Raw genomic sequence first — 6,348 nt, forward strand, 5'->3', positions numbered from 1 at the left:
TCCTGCAAAACAGTCTCCTCCTATAAAAGGAAACATATCTTGGTACATAAATTTAAAAAAAATTAAGAATCAGGCCCTTGGTTAATAACATAGCTCTGTCTATAAATTGAATCCCTCAATTCTGTAAGAGACTGTCTCTTCTAGTCCTCTGTCCCTGTTTCATGTGCAAGTGTTCTGTAAACTCCATCAGGAATCCTTCCAATATTCGAGCCAACGTGGCAGGCACAGATGTAATTACACTACCACAGTATTCAGTTCAGTCATTTGCAGTTATGCTCCAAAATATTTGTACCACAAATGCAGCTGTCACTGTACTTCTCGAAGTACAACTTCATTTTTGAAAGATGCAGAAGTGAAAAGAAGTATTTTATCAGAAATACCAATCTTGAAAGTGTGTTTGCAGAGGTCTCAGGGCTTAACTTAAAAACAAGGGTTTGAGTCAGAAAGTTTAAATAGCCACAAGATAACCTAAACTTTTTAAATGCCTTACAAGCAACACACTAAGACAACACTTCCCTTAAGACCAGCTATAAGGCCTGAAGAATGATTACTACTAGCTTCAAGTACTTGTAGAAAAGAGTTGAATCAAGTCCTTTGGTTCCCTCCTCATATTTCAGAGGAAATAAATTTCAATTTATCTGTTAGTTTCAGCGACCAACTTAAAATTCAGCATATGATTATTCTGAACTAGACTCAGGAAGAATTCCCTCTCATTTCATATCATATCCACTGTTCCTAACAACTTTTTGTGATCTGTGTAAGCAAGGAAGACCAAAAAAGTTCCCTCTTTGGCACAAAAACTCTGGTGCCCCCATGGCACCACTAGGGAAGCATTGTGGAATATAGGACTTTGCACGAGGGAACAGTCTACCTATGCGGCGACGTTTCGCCACACTTCACTGAAAGAAATTGGGGTCAGGGTTTTGTCCATCATATACAGCAAAAACTAATTCAGTATTTCAATGTCATACAGTGTTCCTTGGTGTTATACTGAAGTGCTACAAGGCAGCAACTGATGGCAACAGAGCTGACCAAAGCGAAGAGGGAAAACTGCAGATACCACCTTCCAACGTGAATTATCTTGTGTTAGTGAACTGTGAGGTTAGGAGTTGCTGTTGCAGGGATGGGAAAGGGCTACCCTTTCAATGCTCAGATTTATGACTCTTCTTTATAAGAAAGAGCAAGCTTAAGAAAATAAAATCCTCTCAGCATCCCACATAGTTGGTACCTCATTCTAACAAGAAAATGCAGAACAATAGACACAAGTTCCTAAAACAAAACAAAACTAACAAACAAAAAACCCCAACTTTGATCGCAGGCCAAAAAAGAGAGGAGAAAAAGAAAAAGGAAAAAAAAGAGAGAGGTATGATTCCTTCTCACCTCAGTGTGTTCCAACAGATTCGAACCATACAACCCAGCAGAACCAGCAACTCTAGCCAGATAACGAGCTATTGAATTCACATCGGTAAATGAAACATGCCTAAAAAAAGAAAGAGGCAAAATAAAGGTATATTAAATTACTACCTCCACTTCAATTTCAATTGTACACACATAGCTGAAACATGTGTAAAGCAAACGCAAAATAATTTCTGGGTGAACCAACAGGTACCAGGTCACCAGAATAAAAAAAAAAATCTAGCAAAAGAGTATATCAGTCCTTGCTTTTCTATAACCAGATGGAACAATAAGCTTCTAAACATGAAACAATTTTGTTTAGATAGACAGAAATAAAGAAAATAAAACTCTGATTATTTTTTCAAAGAATAAAACTCTCTCTCCACATCTGACAGAATGTGTAAGTATAACCTGACCTACGTATTTTCCAGAATATAAGGAGCTAAATCAACATTCGTTTTCTTTTCTTTTCATACAAGAAGGATGACTTTAAGAGGATTCTTAGAGAATCTACAGAGGAATCAAGAGGTCTCCACTGTGGTTTTAAGGGCTAGCATCAGAGGGGAAAAAACCTGTTGATTTGTTACTACTTTACTCAATTCACACTTCATAGACTATCCCCTGTCAAACAAACTTGGCTGACTGTATTTTTGTTTTTTACCCAGTCTTCTCCAGGTAAAAGACTAATTTGAATTTGCTTTTTCCATTCTGCTTTTGAAAATTCTCAATAGATCTGGAGGCAAAAGGCTCTCCAAGAGCATACTTCTGTGTTTTAACCTCCCTTTTCCACCTTACATACAGTATTACAAGAAGTTGCGTACTGTCAGACATCTAGCTTAAAATTAATCTAAGATAAATGTGAACATTTTCATTAATATTTACTAAAGAGCTTTGGAAGAAAGATGCACCACAACCATCAATTGTCCAGATAATACTCATCTCCACAGTCCCACAAAGGTGTAGATTACAAAATAAGAGCTCCAATTGCTTCTAAACAAGCATTGACATCAACAGAAAGAGTTCCTGAAAGTGTTCTGTTCCACTCAATTTAATGGACTGAATGCTACACTTCAACTTGTCCAAACAAGGTTTCATTTCTGTTCTGCCACTGATCTGTACTTCTCATTACACTTACTGTGTCCCTTATAAAATTAAAAGAATTTGTGATAGCCCTCAAAAAGCCTTGCAAAAATCAATGAAAGTTCTGAAAAAGATATAGAAGACTTCTTGATATATTAACAATTATAATGAGCCCCATTTTTAGTACAAATGGATCAGCCACTCTCGTTAGGTTAACTGCACTAAAACCTAAGGAACATAGTTCATTTGTAGTTTTTTTGCTTCTAGCTTTTCAAGCTTCTAGGATCCAGTATACAGAAGATCCATAAAATACAACTAAAAACAAAAACCACAGTGGGGGGATTAACATACACAAAGTATGTCCTATTATAATTTCACACTGTTATCAGATTTTATTGAAGCTTTTTCAAACTGAGAAAAACAAAACATTTCTAACAGATTTGCATCTACATGAAATGTGGTTTTATTGTTTTCACTAGTTCATACTAAAACAAATACCCTTGATTACTCAAGCAAAACTGAATAAATATATGAAGTGTGACAATATTACTCTGAGTAAATCTTACTTGTGCTTAAAAAGTTGTTTATTTTCTTTGGAAAAAAAAGATCTACTTCCACCCAAACATAGTGTTAATTGGCCTCCTTTCTTTGAGAAAGTTACAAAACATTAAGGCTGCTCTTTGCAGCTAGTGCCTGCTAACTCCAGGGGTAAGTAAGAAGAATAACCAGGGACAATGTAATGTTACAGGCAAAGAGTAAGTGTCTCTCGAAAGTGACATGAAATGCCACATAATTAAATATCCGGGCAAATATTGAAGAAATAGAAGACAAGATGGGAGAAGGAAAAAAACCCAAACAAAACAGAGAATCTCCAATTGTAATAAGTCATTATTTGAATTAATTTGTGAAAAGCATTGCAGAATGGTTCTGTGCAAAGGTTAGATACATCTGCCTAAGAGTAATACTACTCTGAAGCATGCATGTGCTCACAACACAAAACAGAAAAGCTGTACTGCAGGTAAGATGCAGGTATACTCCATAATGCCATCAGCATTTAGCGGTGTGGTTTGTTTAGGAGCTACCACATGAAGTTTTGAAGATAAGGCTTGAAAAATAACCTTTAAAATAAAATTCATAACCTCAAATTAGTGATAAACTTTTCAGCTAACAAGCTGACAGTTAAGTTTCAGCTAGTTAGCTGCAAAGTTTGTCACCAGATTTTAACTGCACTTCAAAATACAACCTAGAAAAATAGCAAAAAAATGTCCTCTCTTGTTCAAGTCAAGTCATTAGAACTAATGGTTTCCCAAAAAAAAAAAAAAAAAATATCAAGTCTGAAATATCCCAAGTGAATTTCAAGTCATGCCAAAATAAGATAGCTTCAGCAGAATTGATGCCATGAAATCCATTTACCAAAAGCATTAGTTGAGATATGAGTTCAGCTGATGCTTCTCAAGTTACAGATACACTTTTAACAGACTTTAAAATAGAGAATAAATTTTTAAAATGATTGTACAACCAAGCAAGCAAAAATTAATGCAATATTGAGGTTTGGAATAACTTCTTAAACATAATCCAATGCCAGGGACGAGATGACACTAATATGCAAAATATTCCATCTGATGGAATCATGATTCTAGATATTATCCACATGTGGCCTAAGTGCAGAAAAAGAGCTTTGGCTTTACATTTCTGACAATTTCCATTACAGCTAACGCAATGCAGTGGGAAGAAGCCATGGGAATATAAAATTATTTAATAAAATGAAATATTATTTCAAAGCTGAGCATATAAATTTATATTATTCCAAGATCATCCCCATGTGTCACAGGAGTGTATATGTGCATATATATCTTTTGGTATACACATACACACACACTGCCTAAACTGAGAAAGGAAAATGAAACCAAGATCTGACTAGGACTACTTAAGGGGAAAACTCTCTCATGAGACGAAAAAACATCCAATTAACTCTCTGTTATGTATGATCTATCCCACGTGTGCATAACACACACTGAAAATTATTAAGACTGTAAGAATTAAGTCCCAATACAACCTGCCATATTTCTCTTGCTTCAATTCAAAATCACAAATTCAATGCCATCACTAGGCACAGCAAAAGACAACATGTAAAATCAGAGATTACAATAAGGAAAGAACTCACATCCGATTTCAACTCTAACATTTTAAACAGAAAGCAGTATTTGCAACCAGTAGAGCAATCATTATGATTGAAGACTGAATTATCCTGTGCTTTGATTTTTTGCAGAAATATATACATAGTGACAAGCCCTTTCCCTAAGGTCAGAAGACAGTGGAAAAGCTCAGTCAGTGTTAATTTATGAGGATCAAGTCAGGATCTCCACAACACAACATAACATAAAAATACCATGTTGTTTTTATAACCATTCTACATACGTGCACGAATATCAATTTATGATGCATTGGTGACTCTAACAGCATCTTCTACTGAAACAGCTCACAAAATGCAAGTTTGTCAGCGTGTCTGTGAACAATAGATTTTTTCCCTGTTCTTTCAAAAAACAATCAGTATTCAAAAACTACACTAATTCCAAACTCATCATAATGTTAATATACTTTAAGTTAGGGCTGCAATGCTTATGGGTCAAATATGCTCTTACCGTATATTAGACATCAGAGATTGCCACTGATTATGTCAGTGGTACTTAAGATATCAAGATATCTCCTCTTGATATATCCAGGTATCTTACCTGATATGGAATCTAAGATGACAATGCAGCTTCCCAAAACTAACAGCATTAGTCCTGCATTTCTGATATGCATATGATCCTACTCAGATCCTAAAAAACACCTTCATGCCCCAAACTTGAAAATATTTATTCCAATGGCAGAGTATTTTTAGAAGGGCAGACAACAGATTTCTACAAAAATTTCCAAGATTCTTTCTTCAGGATGTATACACTGGATAGGATGGCATAATTAATTCGCACTTTTTTGAGGTAACATCATGCCTTCACTTATATGCAGCAATGAGACCAAAATAATGCCATACAAACCTTTAAAATTCATTCCACCTCATATGTAAAAGTCCAAGGGATCTTGTATACCAATCTTGCCTAATACAAAATGGCCTTGCTTTTGATAATCCATGGCACCTCAAAAAGGCAAATACCTAAACAATAAAGTGACTGGTACAGCATAAACGATTAGACATAAGTGCATGCAAATAAGAATACCAGAGCTCTTTCCATAAAGATCTAGTTTAGAATATATTGTAAATGTTTTGTCTGTGCTACAAAGAGACATCAGTAATGTAGTGATGAATAAAACTCTATTCTTCCCTTCCTCCTACCTGAAAAGGTTACTGTCAATGTTACAACCATGTGATTTTTAAAACTGCTGACCCAAAGCTAGAAGGAGAGATGCAAAGTCACTTACTCGGACACGTGGAGGATGGTTTCTTTGCCTTCTTCCACTGAAATTTCAACATCATTCTTCACATGCTCCACCGTCAGCAAAGCTCCTTTAAAAAAAAAAAAAAGAGAAAAAGATACTGAACTTTCTTCCAGGAAAGATATCTTTCATAGCAGCAACAAAACAGTTACATTTCTTATCAAATAGGACCAGATGACTGAACTGGCTCCTTCAAGTAAGATTGCCCAGAGAAGAAATCAATGTTCAGTCTCATATGCAAGAGGCTTCTTATTCTTGGCAATCCTTACAACTTCAAATTCATAATGGCCAGCATTCAGTAACCTGCAGTGAGCTCAGCAAGTGTCGGCAGCAATACATTTTGCTTCCTAAGGGTATTGTAAAAATTAGTCCTGTCCCCCAATATATGTAGAGACATAATCAAATTGCTTTTATTGAACAGTATAGTAAGGTACTCCA

At 35.5% G+C, this 6,348-nt stretch overlaps 1 protein-coding gene across 1 annotated transcript in view; it reads right to left on the reverse strand.

Moving 5' to 3' along the window:
• EPRS (glutamyl-prolyl-tRNA synthetase) overlaps positions 1 to 5,977 on the reverse strand; it is a 38,538-nt gene extending 32,561 nt beyond the window's left edge. Inside the window, exons 1-2 of the mRNA XM_009574016.1 lie at positions 5,896 to 5,977; positions 1,381 to 1,480 (exon numbers count right to left, since the gene is read on the reverse strand). The gene's annotated coding sequence lies outside the window, so the exon portion shown is untranslated. The remainder of the gene's footprint in view (positions 1 to 1,380; positions 1,481 to 5,895) is intronic.
• Between the last annotated feature and the right edge of the window lie 371 nt (positions 5,978 to 6,348).

This window comes from Fulmarus glacialis, unplaced genomic scaffold (assembly GCF_000690835.1).
Source record: "Fulmarus glacialis isolate BGI_N327 unplaced genomic scaffold, ASM69083v1 scaffold33593, whole genome shotgun sequence".
In the NCBI taxonomy this organism is placed as follows: Eukaryota; Metazoa; Chordata; class Aves; order Procellariiformes; family Procellariidae; genus Fulmarus; species Fulmarus glacialis.